Source organism: Bactrocera dorsalis, unplaced genomic scaffold (assembly GCF_023373825.1).
Source record: "Bactrocera dorsalis isolate Fly_Bdor unplaced genomic scaffold, ASM2337382v1 BdCtg032, whole genome shotgun sequence".
NCBI classification, from domain to species: domain Eukaryota; kingdom Metazoa; phylum Arthropoda; class Insecta; order Diptera; family Tephritidae; genus Bactrocera; species Bactrocera dorsalis.
In genome coordinates, this window is record NW_026038083.1 from 82,501 (window position 1) to 97,500 (window position 15,000).

The following is a 15,000-nucleotide window of genomic DNA, read 5'->3' on the forward strand; positions in this document are numbered from 1 at the left end:
CCAACACTTTGTTTTCTTCAATATTTATTATTTGAAGGCAAAGTATAAGTGTTGTGATTCCATTATAATATACAAATAAAATCATATATAATATAGTGATACAAAACGGTGGGTAATGGTATATTATAATAAATATTTGACATAATCATAACACAAAACTAAGTATTTTTACGCAAAATACAAAATGGTGTAATTATTGCAAATCTCATTTGACAAATATTATAATATAACAAAAGTAATATAGAAATACAAATAAAAGAATATAGTTTAAAAAGTTATACAGGTAAATTATTTTCATATGAGGATTAACTTTAAAAACTCGTATAAGTCACAAATTCATACAAGTTAATAATTTTCATATAAATATTAATTATTAATTTTATATAAGTCAAGAAGTCATATAAGTAATAAATTTTCATATAAGTATTAAGTATAAAAGTCATATAAGTATTAAGTTTAAAAGTCATACAGGTAAATAATTTTCATATAAGTATTAAGTGTAAAAGTCATATAAGTAATAAGTTTAAAAGTCATACAGGTAAATAATTTTCATATAAGTATATAAGTATTAAGTTTATATAAGTCAAGAAGTCATATAAGTAATAAATTTTCATATAAGTATTAAGTATAAAAGTCATATAAGTAATAAGTTTAAAAGTCATACAGGTAAATAATTTTCATATAAGTATTAAGTTTATATAAGTCAAGAAGTCATATAAGTAATAAATTTTCATATAAGTATTAAGTATAAAAGTCATATAAGTATTAAGTTTAAAAGTCATACAGGTAAATAATTTTCATATAAGTATTAAGTGTAAAAGTCATATAAGTAATAAGTTTAAAAGTCATACAGGTAAATAATTTTCATATAAGTATTAAGTGTAAAAGTCATATAAGTATTAAGTTTATATAAGTCAAGTAGTCTTATAAGTAATAAATTTTCATATAAGTATTAAGTATAAAAGTCATATAAGTATTAAGTTTATATAAGTCAAGAAGTCATATAAGTAATAAATTTTCATATAAGTATTAAGTATAAAAGTCATATAAGTAATAAGTTTAAAAGTCATACAGGTAAATAATTTTCATATAAGTATTAAGTGTAAAAGTCATATAAGTAATAAGTTTAAAAGTCATACAGGTAAATAATTTTCATATAAGTATTAAGTTTATATAAGTCAAGAAGTCATATAAGTAATAAATTTTCATATAAGTATTAAGTATAAAAGTCATATAAGTATTAAGTTTAAAAGTCATACAGGTAAATAATTTTCATATAAGTATTAAGTGTAAAAGTCATATAAGTATTAAGTTTATATAAGTCAAGAAGTCATATAAGTAATAAATTTTCATATAAGTATTAAGTATAAAAGTCATATAAGTATTAAGTTTATATAAGTCAAGAAGTCATATAAGTAATAAATTTTCATATAAGTATTAAGTGTAAAAGTCATATAAGTAATAAGTTTAAAAGTCATACAGGTAAATAATTTTCATATAAGTATTAAGTGTAAAAGTCATATAAGTATTAAGTTTATAAAGTCATGTAAGTAATAAATTTTCATATAAGTATTAAGTATAAAAGTCATATAAGTATTAAGTTTATATAAGTCAAGAAGTCATATAAGTAATAAATTTTCATATAAGTATTAAGTATAAAAGTCATATAAGTAATAAGTTTAAAAGTCATACAGGTAAATAATTTTCATATAAGTATTAAGTTTATATAAGTCAAGAAGTCATATAAGTAATAAATTTTCATATAAGTATTAAGTATAAAAGTCATATAAGTAATAAGTTTAAAAGTCATACAGGTAAATAATTTTCATATAAGTATTAAGTGTAAAAGTCATATAAGTAATAAGTTTAAAAGTCATACAGGTAAATAATTTTCATATAAGTATTAAGTGTAAAAGTCATATAAGTATTAAGTTTATATAAGTCAAGAAGTCTTTTAAGTAATAAATTTTCATATAAGTATTAAGTATAAAAGTCATATAAGTATTAAGTTTATATAAGTCAAGAAGTCATATAAGTAATAAATTTTCATATAAGTATTAAGTGTAAAAGTCATATAAGTAATAAGTTTAAAAGTCATACAGGTAAATAATTTTCATATAAGTATTAAGTGTAAAAGTCATATAAGTATTAAGTTTATAAAGTCATGTAAGTAATAAATTTTCATATAAGTATTAAGTATAAAAGTCATATAAGTATTAAGTTTATATAAGTCAAGAAGTCATATAAGTAATAAATTTTCATATAAGTATTAAGTATAAAAGTCATATAAGTAATAAGTTTAAAAGTCATACAGGTAAATAATTTTCATATAAGTATTAAGTGTAAAAGTCATATAAGTAATAAGTTTAAAAGTCATACAGGTAAATAATTTTCATATAAGTATTAAGTTTATATAAGTCAAGAAGTCATATAAGTAATAAATTTTCATATAAGTATTAAGTATAAAAGTCATATAAGTATTAAGTTTAAAAGTCATACAGGTAAATAATTTTCATATAAGTATTAAGTGTAAAAGTCATATAAGTATTAAGTTTATATAAGTCAAGAAGTCATATAAGTAATAAATTTTCATATAAGTATTAAGTATAAAAGTCATATAAGTATTAAGTTTATATAAGTCAAGAAGTCATATAAGTAATAAATTTTCATATAAGTATTAAGTGTAAAAGTCATATAAGTAATAAGTTTAAAAGTCATACAGGTAAATAATTTTCATATAAGTATTAAGTGTAAAAGTCATATAAGTATTAAGTTTATAAAGTCATGTAAGTAATAAATTTTCATATAAGTATTAAGTATAAAAGTCATATAAGTATTAAGTTTATATAAGTCAAGAAGTCATATAAGTAATAAATTTTCATATAAGTATTAAGTATAAAAGTCATATAAGTAATAAGTTTAAAAGTCATACAGGTAAATAATTTTCATATAAGTATTAAGTGTAAAAGTCATATAAGTAATAAGTTTAAAAGTCATACAGGTAAATAATTTTCATATAAGTATTAAGTGTAAAAGTCATATAAGTATTAAGTTTATAAAGTCATGTAAGTAATAAATTTTCATATAAGTATTAAGTTTATATAAGTCAAGAAGTCATATAAGTAATAAATTTTCATATAAGTATTAAGTATAAAAGTCATATAAGTAATAAGTTTAAAAGTCATACAGGTAAATAATTTTCATATAAGTATTAAGTGTAAAAGTCATATAAGTATTAAGTTTATAAATTCATGTAAGTAATAAATTTTCATATAAGTATTAAGTGTAAAAGTCATATAAGTAATAAGTTTAAAAGTCATACAGGTAAATAATTTTCATATAAGTATTAAGTTTATAAAGTCATGTAAGTAATAAATTTTCATATAAGTAATAAATTTTCAAAAAAAAAACAGTGTGCAAAAATACTTTTGATGTTATAAGTTTGCTTATAACCATAGAGAGCTCTGAAAATCATATAAATTACCTATGGATATTTGAGTTTGTAAATTTTAAATGGGTCAAAGTAAATTTTCCATACGATTTCGGGTTGGTGAGGTCAACGTGGCAGCAAATATTTATAACAAATCTGCACAAATTTTTTCAAATTGACATGACTGAAATAGTACTTATATGAAAATGATTAGTTGTATGACTTTATAAGTTAGTACTTATATGAGAATTTTTTATTAGTGAAAACTAGTTAATATATGTTATATCTCTATATATTTCCATATATTTTAGTTGACTACGCTTTTTTACTGGTATGAAATTTTTCATTTAGTACTTGTATGAGAATTTTTATACTTGTATGACTTTATGAACTTAGTATTTATATGAAAATTTTTATACTTCTATGACTTTATAAGTTAAGTATTTATATGAAAAAGTTTTATTTTATAAGTATTTCAGTAAGTAATTTGTATACGTAAATTTGTGGATTCTTTTTTATTCCTGGTACCTGCTGCAGTTAGTTTAAATGGACAAATTTTGTTATATTAAAACAATATGACGAAATTTAATATTCTATACTTAACCAGTAGCATATGAAAGAAATATTTTAACTTTCTTTTAAACTATTCTTATTACACATAAAATATATGTGCTAATGGAATTGTATTAAATTAAGTGAAATATTTATGGTTATTACGCTCAAAAAAATACTTTCATATCATATATTTATTAATTAAAAATAAATATAATTGAATTTGAAATTATTAATTTCAAATCAAAGAAAAAATGTATATATTCTTAAAAAAGATATATACACATTATGCATTGAAATAAAGTAAAATGTATAAAAAATGATATTATTTGAAAGTTTAGCTAATATAAGAAGAAATATCGTTCTTACATAATTAAATAATAATATGTATAAGAGAACGAAAATTCTTTTCACGATACAAAAGGCAAAAATAATAAGCAACCGCCGTATTGCAACACAACACACATAACAAACAAACGACAGTTCCAATTTAATTGGACTGAATGAAAGAAGGCACAATATAAGAATTAATAAATATATATTTATATATATAAATGAATAAAAAATGGTATTTGGGGCTACCATAAGAATATATGTATAAAAGCAATCAAAATAAAGCTTTATAAAAAAATCGACAAAAAAATATATAAAGCAAGCGATAAATAAAAGGAAGAGCTTTATAAAAAAGTTAATGTGTTGTCTGTGTTTGTATATAAAGGTTGTCTTTTTATGTTTTGTGTATTGTATTGTGTAATTTTCAAATAAGAAAATATCATTTAAAATTTTATATAATATAAAAAAATATTATATAAAAAATAATATAAATAATATTATTCTGGTTGATCCTGCCAGTAGTTATATGCTTGTCTCAAAGATTAAGCCATGCATGTCTAAGTACAAACAAATTAAAAGTGAAACCGCAAAAGGCTCATTATATCAGTTATGGTTCCATAGATCGTTAACAGTTACTTGGATAACTGTGGTAATTCTAGAGCTAATACATGCAAAATAAACACGGACCTTTTGGAACGTGTGCTTTTATTAGGCTAAAACCAAGCGATCGTAAGATCGTTATATTGGTTGAACTCTAGATAACTTGCAGATCGTATGGTCTCGTACCGACGACAGATCTTTCAAATGTCTGCCCTATCAACTTTTGATGGTAGTATCTAGGACTACCATGGTTGCAACGGGTAACGGGGAATCAGGGTTCGATTCCGGAGAGGGAGCCTGAGAAACGGCTACCACATCTAAGGAAGGCAGCAGGCGCGTAAATTACCCACTCCCAGTTCGGGGAGGTAGTGACGAAAAATAACAATACAGGACTCATATCCGAGGCCCTGTAATTGGAATGAGTACACTTTAAATCCTTTAACAAGGACCTATTGGAGGGCAAGTCTGGTGCCAGCAGCCGCGGTAATTCCAGCTCCAATAGCGTATATTAAAGTTGTTGCGGTTAAAACGTTCGTAGTTGAATTTGTGCTTCATACGGGTAGTACAACTATAATTGTGGTATGTACATTACCTTATGTATGTAAGCGTATTACCGGTGGAGTTCTTATATATAATTAATACAATGTATTTTTTATATATTCCTCCTATTTAAACCTGCTTCAGTGCTCTTCATCGAGTGTTGTTGTGGGCCGGTACAATTACTTTGAACAAATTAGAGTGCTTAAAGCAGGCTCCAAATGCCTGAATATTTTGTGCATGGAATAATGAAATAAGACCTCTGTTCTACTTTCATTGGTTTTTAGATCAAGAGGTAATGATTAATAGAAGCAGTTTGGGGGCATTAGTATTACGACGCGAGAGGTGAAATTCTTGGACCGTCGTAAGACTAACTTAAGCGAAAGCATTTGCCAAAGATGTTTTCATTAATCAAGAACGAAAGTTAGAGGTTCGAAGGCGATCAGATACCGCCCTAGTTCTAACCATAAACGATGCCAGCTAGCAATTGGGTGTAGCTACTACTATGGCTCTCTCAGTCGCTTCCCGGGAAACCAAAGCTTTTGGGCTCCGGGGGAAGTATGGTTGCAAAGCTGAAACTTAAAGGAATTGACGGAAGGGCACCACCAGGAGTGGAGCCTGCGGCTTAATTTGACTCAACACGGGAAAACTTACCAGGTCCGAACATAAGCGTGTAAGACAGATTGATAGCTCTTTCTCGAATCTATGGGTGGTGGTGCATGGCCGTTCTTAGTTCGTGGAGTGATTTGTCTGGTTAATTCCGATAACGAACGAGACTCAAATATATTAAATAGATGCTTTCAGGATTATGGTGTTGAAGCTTATATAGCCTTCATTCATGCGTTCATCTTGAATGGACAAGTGTTTGAATGTGTTTATATAAGTGGAGTCGTACCTGTTGGTTTGTCCCATTATAAGGACACTAGCTTCTTAAATGGACAAATTGCGTCTAGCAGTAACGAGATTGAGCAATAACAGGTCTGTGATGCCCTTAGATGTCCTGGGCTGCACGCGCGCTACAATGAAAGTATCAACGTGTATTTCCTAGACCGAGAGGTCCGGGTAAACCGCTGAACCACTTTCATGCTTGGGATTGTGAACTGAAACTGTTCACATGAACTTGGAATTCCCAGTAAGTGTGAGTCATTAACTCGCATTGATTACGTCCCTGCCCTTTGTACACACCGCCCGTCGCTACTACCGATTGAATTATTTAGTGAGGTCTCCGGACGTGATCACTGTGACGCCTTGTGTTTCACGGTTGTTTCGCAAAAGTTGACCGAACTTGATTATTTAGAGGAAGTAAAAGTCGTAACAAGGTTTCCGTAGGTGAACCTGCGGAAGGATCATTATTGTGTTCCTATCCGAAAAAATATAATATATATATATATATATAAAAAAAGAAAACAAACAAAACAAAAAAAAAAAAAAAAAGAATAAAAAAGAAAAAAAAAATATACATTTTTTTTTTCTTTTTGTTCTTTTCATTCGATATGTTTTGAATTATTGATAATTATTATATAAATCTTTATGGGTATATCAATAATTCGTATAAAACATATTTGAGTGTTTTTCTTTTTTTTCTTTTTTTTTTTTTTACTCCTTGTAATGCATTATGAACAGTATATTATACATATATTGGGAATTTCGCATACATTGTATTTGAACGCTAAAAAACCTTTAAACATATATAGCTGTACTTATTATTATAAAAATGATAAGTTAATTTGTTCACATTAACGTGCAATTCCTTTTTTATGGTTATTTTCTATTTGTGTTTAAGTATATGTTATATACATGTGTCATATACGTTAGTATAAGTATATGTATTATATACATATCATATACGTAGTATAGTATATAAATATACTCTGGTCTGTTTTTATTCAAGAAGTTATGGTTAAATGCACAAATAAAAGAGAATAACTAAAAACTGGTATTGCTGTTTTTGTTGACCTAAGACATGCGCAGCTTGCAAATGTTTGGGTTTAAAATTACAATTTATTGAAAGATGTGTTGGAATTTTATTTTAAAAATTTGTTATAAATATTATTATTATTATTCTTTCAATAAATTAAAAACTCTTGACTTTGAATCAAAAAACACAAAAAATTTTTACTCTAAGCGGTGGATCACTCGGCTCATGGGTCGATGAAGAACGCAGCAAACTGTGCGTCATCGTGTGAACTGCAGGACACATGAACATCGACATTTTGAACGCATATTGCGGTCCATGCTGTTATGTACTTTAATTAATTTTAAAGTGCTGCTTGGACTACATATGGTTGAGGGTTGTAAGACTATGCTAAATTAGTTGCTTATTCTTTTAGTTAATTAAAAGAATTTAAGCATATGGTATATTATTGGATTGTATTTTCCAATCCATAATATTAATAGCATAAAAAGAAATATATACAATATATTCTTGAATACCTCATATTTGAACGAAATTTTATAATAAATGAGAATCTTAGTATTCCCAAAATAAAAAAAAAATTTCAATATTATTTAAAATATATTTAAATAAATACATTACGAGGACAGTCTAGCATAAAATATATTCATATTGTGACCTAGACCTTAAGTCCCTAATGGTATTTATTTAAAAAGTGGAGTGATTTAAAATTATATATATTTTAATAATATGAAATGTATTAATAATTTGAATTGGGATGAAAAGATTTTATGTTTATTATTAGAAATTTATAAAATGGTATCGAGATATAAAATATGTTTCTTTAAAATAGCGAAAAAAAAAAAAAAAAATAATAATAATAATAAATTTTTTATACAACCTCAACTCATATGGGACTACCCCCTGAATTTAAGCATATTAATGAGGGGAGGAAAAGAAACTAACAAGGATTTTCTTAGTAGCGGCGAGCGAAAAGAAAATAGTTCAGCACTAAGTCACTTTGTCTATATGGCAAATGTGAGATGCAGTGTATGGAATATCTTAATATCTAGTATGAGAAATTAACGATTTAAGTCCTTCTTAAATGAGGCCATTTACCCATAGAGGGTGCCAGGCCCGTATAACGTTAATGATTACTAGAAAGATATTTCCAAAGAGTCGTGTTGCTTGATAGTGCAGCACTAAGTGGGTGGTAAACTCCATCTAAAACTAAATATAACCATGAGACCGATAGTAAACAAGTACCGTGAGGGAAAGTTGAAAAGAACTCTGAATAGAGAGTTAAATAGTACGTGAAACTGCTTAGAGGTTAAGCCCGATGAACCTGAATATCCATTATGAAAAATTCATCATTATAACTGTGGTATTTAATTTTAAATATTATAGTAATAGTGTGCATTTTTTTCATATAAGGACATTGTAATCTATTAACATAATAAAGTATTTATCAAAAGATCATTGGTTTTAAGTTTATTCAAATTAATTTGCTTTTAGCTTATTAACATAGAATAAATACTGATGATTTGATAAAGTGTTGATAGATTTTATTATATATAATGCTAAAATTCTTTTGAATTTTACAATAATATTATTATCATTGATTTTAATATTAATTGTATGCATTTATATGATTAACAATGCGAAAGATTCAGGATACCTTCGGGACCCGTCTTGAAACACGGACCAAGGAGTCTAACATATGTGCAAGTCATTGGGTTATATTAAACCTAATGGCGTAATTAACTTAACTGTATGGGATTAATTTTTAGTGTATTACACTATTAATTCAATCCCGGGGCGTTCCATATAGTTATGTATAATGGTAATTTATTATTATTTATACCTCTAACTGGAGCGTACCTTGAGCATATATGCTGTGACCCGAAAGATGGTGAACTATACTTGATCAGGTTGAAGTCAGGGGAAACCCTGATGGAAGACCGAAACAGTTCTGACGTGCAAATCGATTGTCAGAATTGAGTATAGGGGCGAAAGACCAATCGAACCATCTAGTAGCTGGTTCCCTCCGAAGTTTCCCTCAGGATAGCTGGTGCATTTAAATATTATGTAAAATAATCTTATCTGGTAAAGCGAATGATTAGAGGCCTTAGGGTCGAAACGACCTTAACCTATTCTCAAACTTTAAATGGGTAAGAACCTCACCTTTCTTGATATGAAGGTTGAGGTTATGATATAATGTGCCCAGTGGGCCACTTTTGGTAAGCAGAACTGGCGCTGTGGGATGAACCAAACGTAATGTTACGGTGCCTAAATTAACAACTCATGCAGATACCATGAAAGGCGTTGGTTGCTTAAAACAGCAGGACGGTGGACATGGAAGTCGTAATCCGCTAAGGAGTGTGTAACAACTCACCTGCCGAAGCAACTAGCCCTTAAAATGGATGGCGCTTAAGTTGTATACCTATACATTACCGCTAAAGTAGATGATTTATAATACAATTTCGGTTGGATTATAAATTTTGAAACTTTAGTGAGTAGGAGGGTACAATGGTGTGCTTAGAAGTGTTTGGCGTAAGCCTGCATGGAGCCGCTATTGGTACAGATCTTGGTGGTAGTAGCAAATAATCGAATGAGACCTTGGAGGACTGAAGTGGAGAAGGGTTTCGTGTGAACAGTGGTTGATCACGAGTTAGTCGGTCCTAAGTTCAAGGCGAAAGCCGAAAATTTTCAAGTTTTAATGAAATGAAGTGAAATTTAATTTTTTTATTTCATAGTAATTAAACACTTGAATAATTTTGAACGAAAGGGAATACGGTTCCAATTCCGTAACCTGTTGAGTATCCGTTTGTTATTAAAAATGGGCCTTGTGCTCATCCTGGCAACAGGAACGACCATAAAGAAGCCGTCGAGAGGTATCGGAAGAGTTTTCTTTTCTGTTTTATAGTCGTACTACCATGGAAGTCTTTCGAAGAGAGATATGGTAGATGGACTAGAAGAGCATGACATTTACTGTTGTGTCGATATTTTCTCCTCGGACCTTGAAAATTTATGGTGGGGTTACGCAAACTTCTCAACAGGCCGTACCAATATCCGCAGCTGGTCTCCAAGGTGAAGAGTCTCTAGTCGATAGAATAATGTAGGTAAGGGAAGTCGGCAAATTAGATCCGTAACTTCGGGATAAGGATTGGCTCTGAAGATTGAGATAGTCGGGCTTGATTGGGAAGCAATACCATGGTTTATGTACTCGTTCTGGGTAAATAGAGAATTTCGGTTCTTGTTCCCCGGATAGTAGTTACGTAGCCAATTGTGGAACTTTCTTGCTAAAATTTTTAAAGGATTATATCGTAAGATATGTATTCTTTTTAAATTATAACGATTATCAATTAACAATCAATTCAGAACTGGCACGGACTTGGGGAATCCGACTGTCTAATTAAAACAAAGCATTGTGATGGCCCTAACGGGTGTTGACACAATGTGATTTCTGCCCAGTGCTCTGAATGTCAAAGTGAAGAAATTCAAGTAAGCGCGGGTAAACGGCGGGAGTAACTATGACTCTCTTAAGGTAGCCAAATGCCTCGTCATCTAATTAGTGACGCGCATGAATGGATTAACGAGATTCCCTCTGTCCCTATCTACTCAGTTGCGTTTGAACAGCCAAGGCGAGCGGACGTGTACGCGGAAAAACGCGAGTTGAAAAGCAAAAATAGTGGCGATATCGACGATCGGTGCAGAAACAATAATTTGTGACAGTGACAGATGTGTGTGTGTTTTTACCACACAAAGTGAAGGACACTAGCAGTAGTGTCAAAAGAAGTGTATATTCTGTGCATAATAAAAGTAATAAAAGGATAGTGACCTTGAATATAGTGTGTGTATGCTACACAAAGCACTAATCCACTGCGATAGTGCTAAAAAAAGTGGGAAATACCCAAAATAGTGACCTTGAATAAAGTGTGTGTATGCTACACTAAGCACTAATCCCCGCGATAGTGCCAAAAAGTGTGTGTTCTACCTAACCCAGGTAGAAATTTTGTGGAAGGATAGTGTGTGTGTGTGTGTTACACAGTGCAGTGACAGTGCCAAGAAAATTCTAGTGCACAAATAAACCCGCGGAGGTTTGGGTTTTTCCTTAATCCGCTTGGGTTTTGCCATACAAAGAACAGTCCAGAAACAGTGTGGTGTAGTGCTTTCCCATTTCTGGGAAATTTTGTGGGGCAGAAATGCCGCCAAAAAGGAAGGGATCAAAATCCCAAGGCGAAGAGATGGACGAATACGTCACGACGGTAGAAGTGGAGGCTTCATCGGACTCCGAGGGACCTCCAATGAAGCCGCCACCGCCGAAAAAGAAGGCCCGTAAAGGGTCAGGTAAGGAGGACAAAAAGCGTGGCAACAGTTGCAGCTCCTCGGACAGTGACAGCAGCACTGCCAAGGATTCACAGGAGGCTGGTCGGAAGGAGAGCAGTGGCGGGGAGAAACGCCCAGCGTGTGGAGGCGTCGCACAGAAGGCGGCAGCAGCGGCAACAGAGGTACAAGTAAGTACAGGGGATGTTATGGGTAGGGTTACTTCCCCGCAAGCGGAAGCTATGAGAGCTATATCCGGGGACATTAGGGATGTAGTCTTAGAGGCGGGCTTGGGTGTTCCAGCAACAAAAAGAGTGCTGGACCTAATATCGAGGTATGAGGCTATCCTCATATCAATGGGAGAGGAGAACGCCCATCTCCGTGGGCAAATTGACGCTCTGAAGGGGAATTGTGGGCCATCCCACACACATATGCAATCAGTTGCATCATCTTCGGCGCCTGTCACACCGGCGCCTGTGCTTGAGGCAATAGCGTCAAAAGTGCCTAGACCAGTAGAGACCTGGTCTGTCGTAGTTCGAGGTAAGGCTCCTGCCACTTCTTCCAAGGAGGTAGCCAAAAAGGTCGTACAGGAAGTGGGTCCTTCACTTGGTGTGCGGGTGCACACACTGAAGCAGATGAAGGATGGCGGTGTGGTCATTCGGACCCCCTCCATCAAGGAGAGAGAGAAGATGGTGAACAACAAAAAGTTCGAGGAGGTCGGGCTTAGTGTGTCCATCAATAAGAAGAGGGGACAGAGGGCCGTTGTACAGGGCGTGGACACTAAGCTTACGCTCGAAGAGTTCATGGAGGAACTCTTCGTGAAAAACATTGAGGGGTATTGTCCTGGGGCTACTAAAGCTGACATCAGGATTGTCAGCAAACGCTGGGAGGTTAAGGAGGGTATGACGAACGTCGTCCTGGAAGGAAGCGACAAGGTTATGTCAACTCTCCTGAAGTCTGGAAGAATTTACATTCTGTGGTTATCGTTCCGTGTTCGTGCGGATAGCCCAGTTGCCGGTTGTTTCCGGTGTATGGGCTTTGACCATCGGGTTGCGGATTGTCGGGTCAAGTCCGATGTCTGCCGGAGGTGTGGCCAAGAGGGTCACAAGGCTGCACGTTGCACCAATGCCCCGCATTGTCGCAACTGCCATTTCAAGGGTAAGCCGGCTGGACATCTTATGATGTCCACTGTTTGCCCAGTATATTGCAGCATAGTGGAGCGGGCACTTGCTAGGCACTAATGGGCGCGCTGTTTCAGCTCAATTGCCAGGGGTCATTCGCCGTTATGTGTGAATTGGGGAGTTATATGACTGAGGGTGGGTGCGGTGTTGCCTTGCTCCAGGAGCCCTACGCCACTAATGGTGTGGTTAGGGGTCTCCCTGGCAGTTTTAGGATATTTTCAGATCTCGGGGCTAACGCCGCAATTGTTGTGAACAATCCGAACTATGATTGTGTAGTTCTGGACTCTTCACAGCTGGGAGTTTGCGTCTCTATAGAGGGAGAGTTCGGTAAACTGGTCTTCGCTAGTTTGTACTGCAAATTTAGCGAACCCCTAGAGCCTTACCTGGGTTACATGGATAGGCTACTACTACTTGCGAGTGGTAGCCCAATTATCCTTGGGCTAGATGCGAATGCCTCATCTTCAATGTGGTTTAGTAAGGTATCCCGGCATTCGGCCGGATACCAAAGCCACAGTCGAGGCGAGGCACTCAGTGAATGGGTGGTAGCTAATAGCCTCCACGTAGTAAATGAGCCCAGCGAATTTTACACATTCGATGGGCCAGGAGGTACTAGCGATATTGATGTTACCCTCATCAATCAGGCAGCTAGCATAGCGTTTGACGTCACGTGGGAAATAAAAGGAGGATGGAGCCTAAGTGATCATAATTTGATCCAAATTATGGTTACCGCCAGATCTCCTCCCTCGGATCATGTTAGTCCATTGCGGCGATGGCGTACCTCTGGTATCGACTGGAGCCGATATGGACTATCTGTCAGGGAAGCGGTATTAGAAATACCGCTTAGGGAATTCAAGGACCTAGGTGTTGACGATCAAATCGCTCAGCTAAACGACTTAGTCTGGGGTGTTAACGACAGATTGCTGCGGAAAAGCGAAAGCTACCGCAGCAAAAAACTCAAATGGTGGACGCACGAGCTAACCCTAAAGAGGAGGACTGTCAGGCGTTTGAGACGGAAGTTTCAACGTGCTAGACGGTCCAATTCCGATAGGTTGGCCCAGATTCGGCATGATCTTAGTACTGAGATGAGAGAGTACAAAGACATGCTCCTCAGAATCAAAGAAGAAGACTGGAGAAGCTTCGTGGGGCAAAACAAAGACGACCCCTGGGGGCAGATCTATAAGATCTGCAGGGGTCGTAGAAGCTATGACATAACCTCTCTTCGTGTTGGTGACACCATGTTATCAACATGGAGTGAGTGTGCAAGGGCTCTTCTTAGTGCGTTTTTTCCCAGGTCGGAAGCACAGGCACCTCTAGCACAAGAGGTACCAGTCCCTCCACTAGATGACGGAGAGCTGGGGTACGCTTTCGGCCTGATTAGATCTAAACGATCCCCAGGTCTTGATGGTTTGAACGGAGAGATCTGTAAGAGCTTGTGGAAGTTCATTCCAGAATACCTGGAAGCTATCTACGATAAGTGCGTCTGGGAGGGTTATTTTCCACGTGAGTGGAAAAAAGCTAGGGTTGTCCCTCTCCTGAAGTCCCCTGATAAAATCAGGAGCAATCCTCGCTCCTATCGGGGCATCAGTCTCCTTCCAGTACTTGGAAAAGTGCTGGAAAGAGTAATGGTGGAACGGCTTCAGGAGCTAACGAGCGGTATGTGGTCTGATAGACAATACGGTTTCAGAAGAGGACGCAGCGTAGAAGACGCCTGGATGTATGTTCAGAATGCGGTTAGGGTGAATGTCAACAAATATGTGCTCGGCATATTTGTTGACTTCAAGGGAGCATTCGACTACCTGATCTGGGATCGGGTGATTGAACGATTAGAGGAACTTAACTGTCCAGAAATTTCTCTTTGGAGGAGTTATTTCTCGGACAGAAAGGCCTCTATCATTGGAATGAGTGGGAGCGTTGAGACCAGTGTGACTCGTGGCTGTCCACAGGGATCTATCTGTGGTCCATATATATGGAACCTCATGATGGACTCCCTGCTGGCTCAGCTGGAGCCACTCTGTGAATGTTCTGCATACGCGGATGACCTTCTCATTTTAGTGGGAGGTCGTTCGCGTAGTGAAATAGAACGGGCGGGTAGTCAATTTCTCGAAATTGTCCACAATTGGGGCGTTGGTGTGGGGGTGGATATATCC

General features: G+C 34.1%; 2 non-coding genes and 1 pseudogene across 2 annotated transcripts; all 3 read left to right on the forward strand.

The window, feature by feature from the left end:
* Nucleotides 1-4,814: 4,814 nt before the first annotated feature.
* LOC125780000 (small subunit ribosomal RNA) lies at nucleotides 4,815-6,804 on the forward strand. Its single transcript, XR_007423500.1, has one exon. It is a non-coding gene; the product is annotated as a small subunit ribosomal RNA (ribosomal RNA).
* A 764-nt stretch (nucleotides 6,805-7,568) lies between these two features.
* LOC125780013 (5.8S ribosomal RNA) lies at nucleotides 7,569-7,747 on the forward strand. The gene has a single exon (XR_007423508.1). It is a non-coding gene; the product is annotated as a 5.8S ribosomal RNA (ribosomal RNA).
* A 496-nt stretch (nucleotides 7,748-8,243) lies between these two features.
* Nucleotides 8,244-15,000, forward strand: part of LOC125780008 (large subunit ribosomal RNA) — a 9,218-nt pseudogene continuing 2,461 nt past the window's right edge.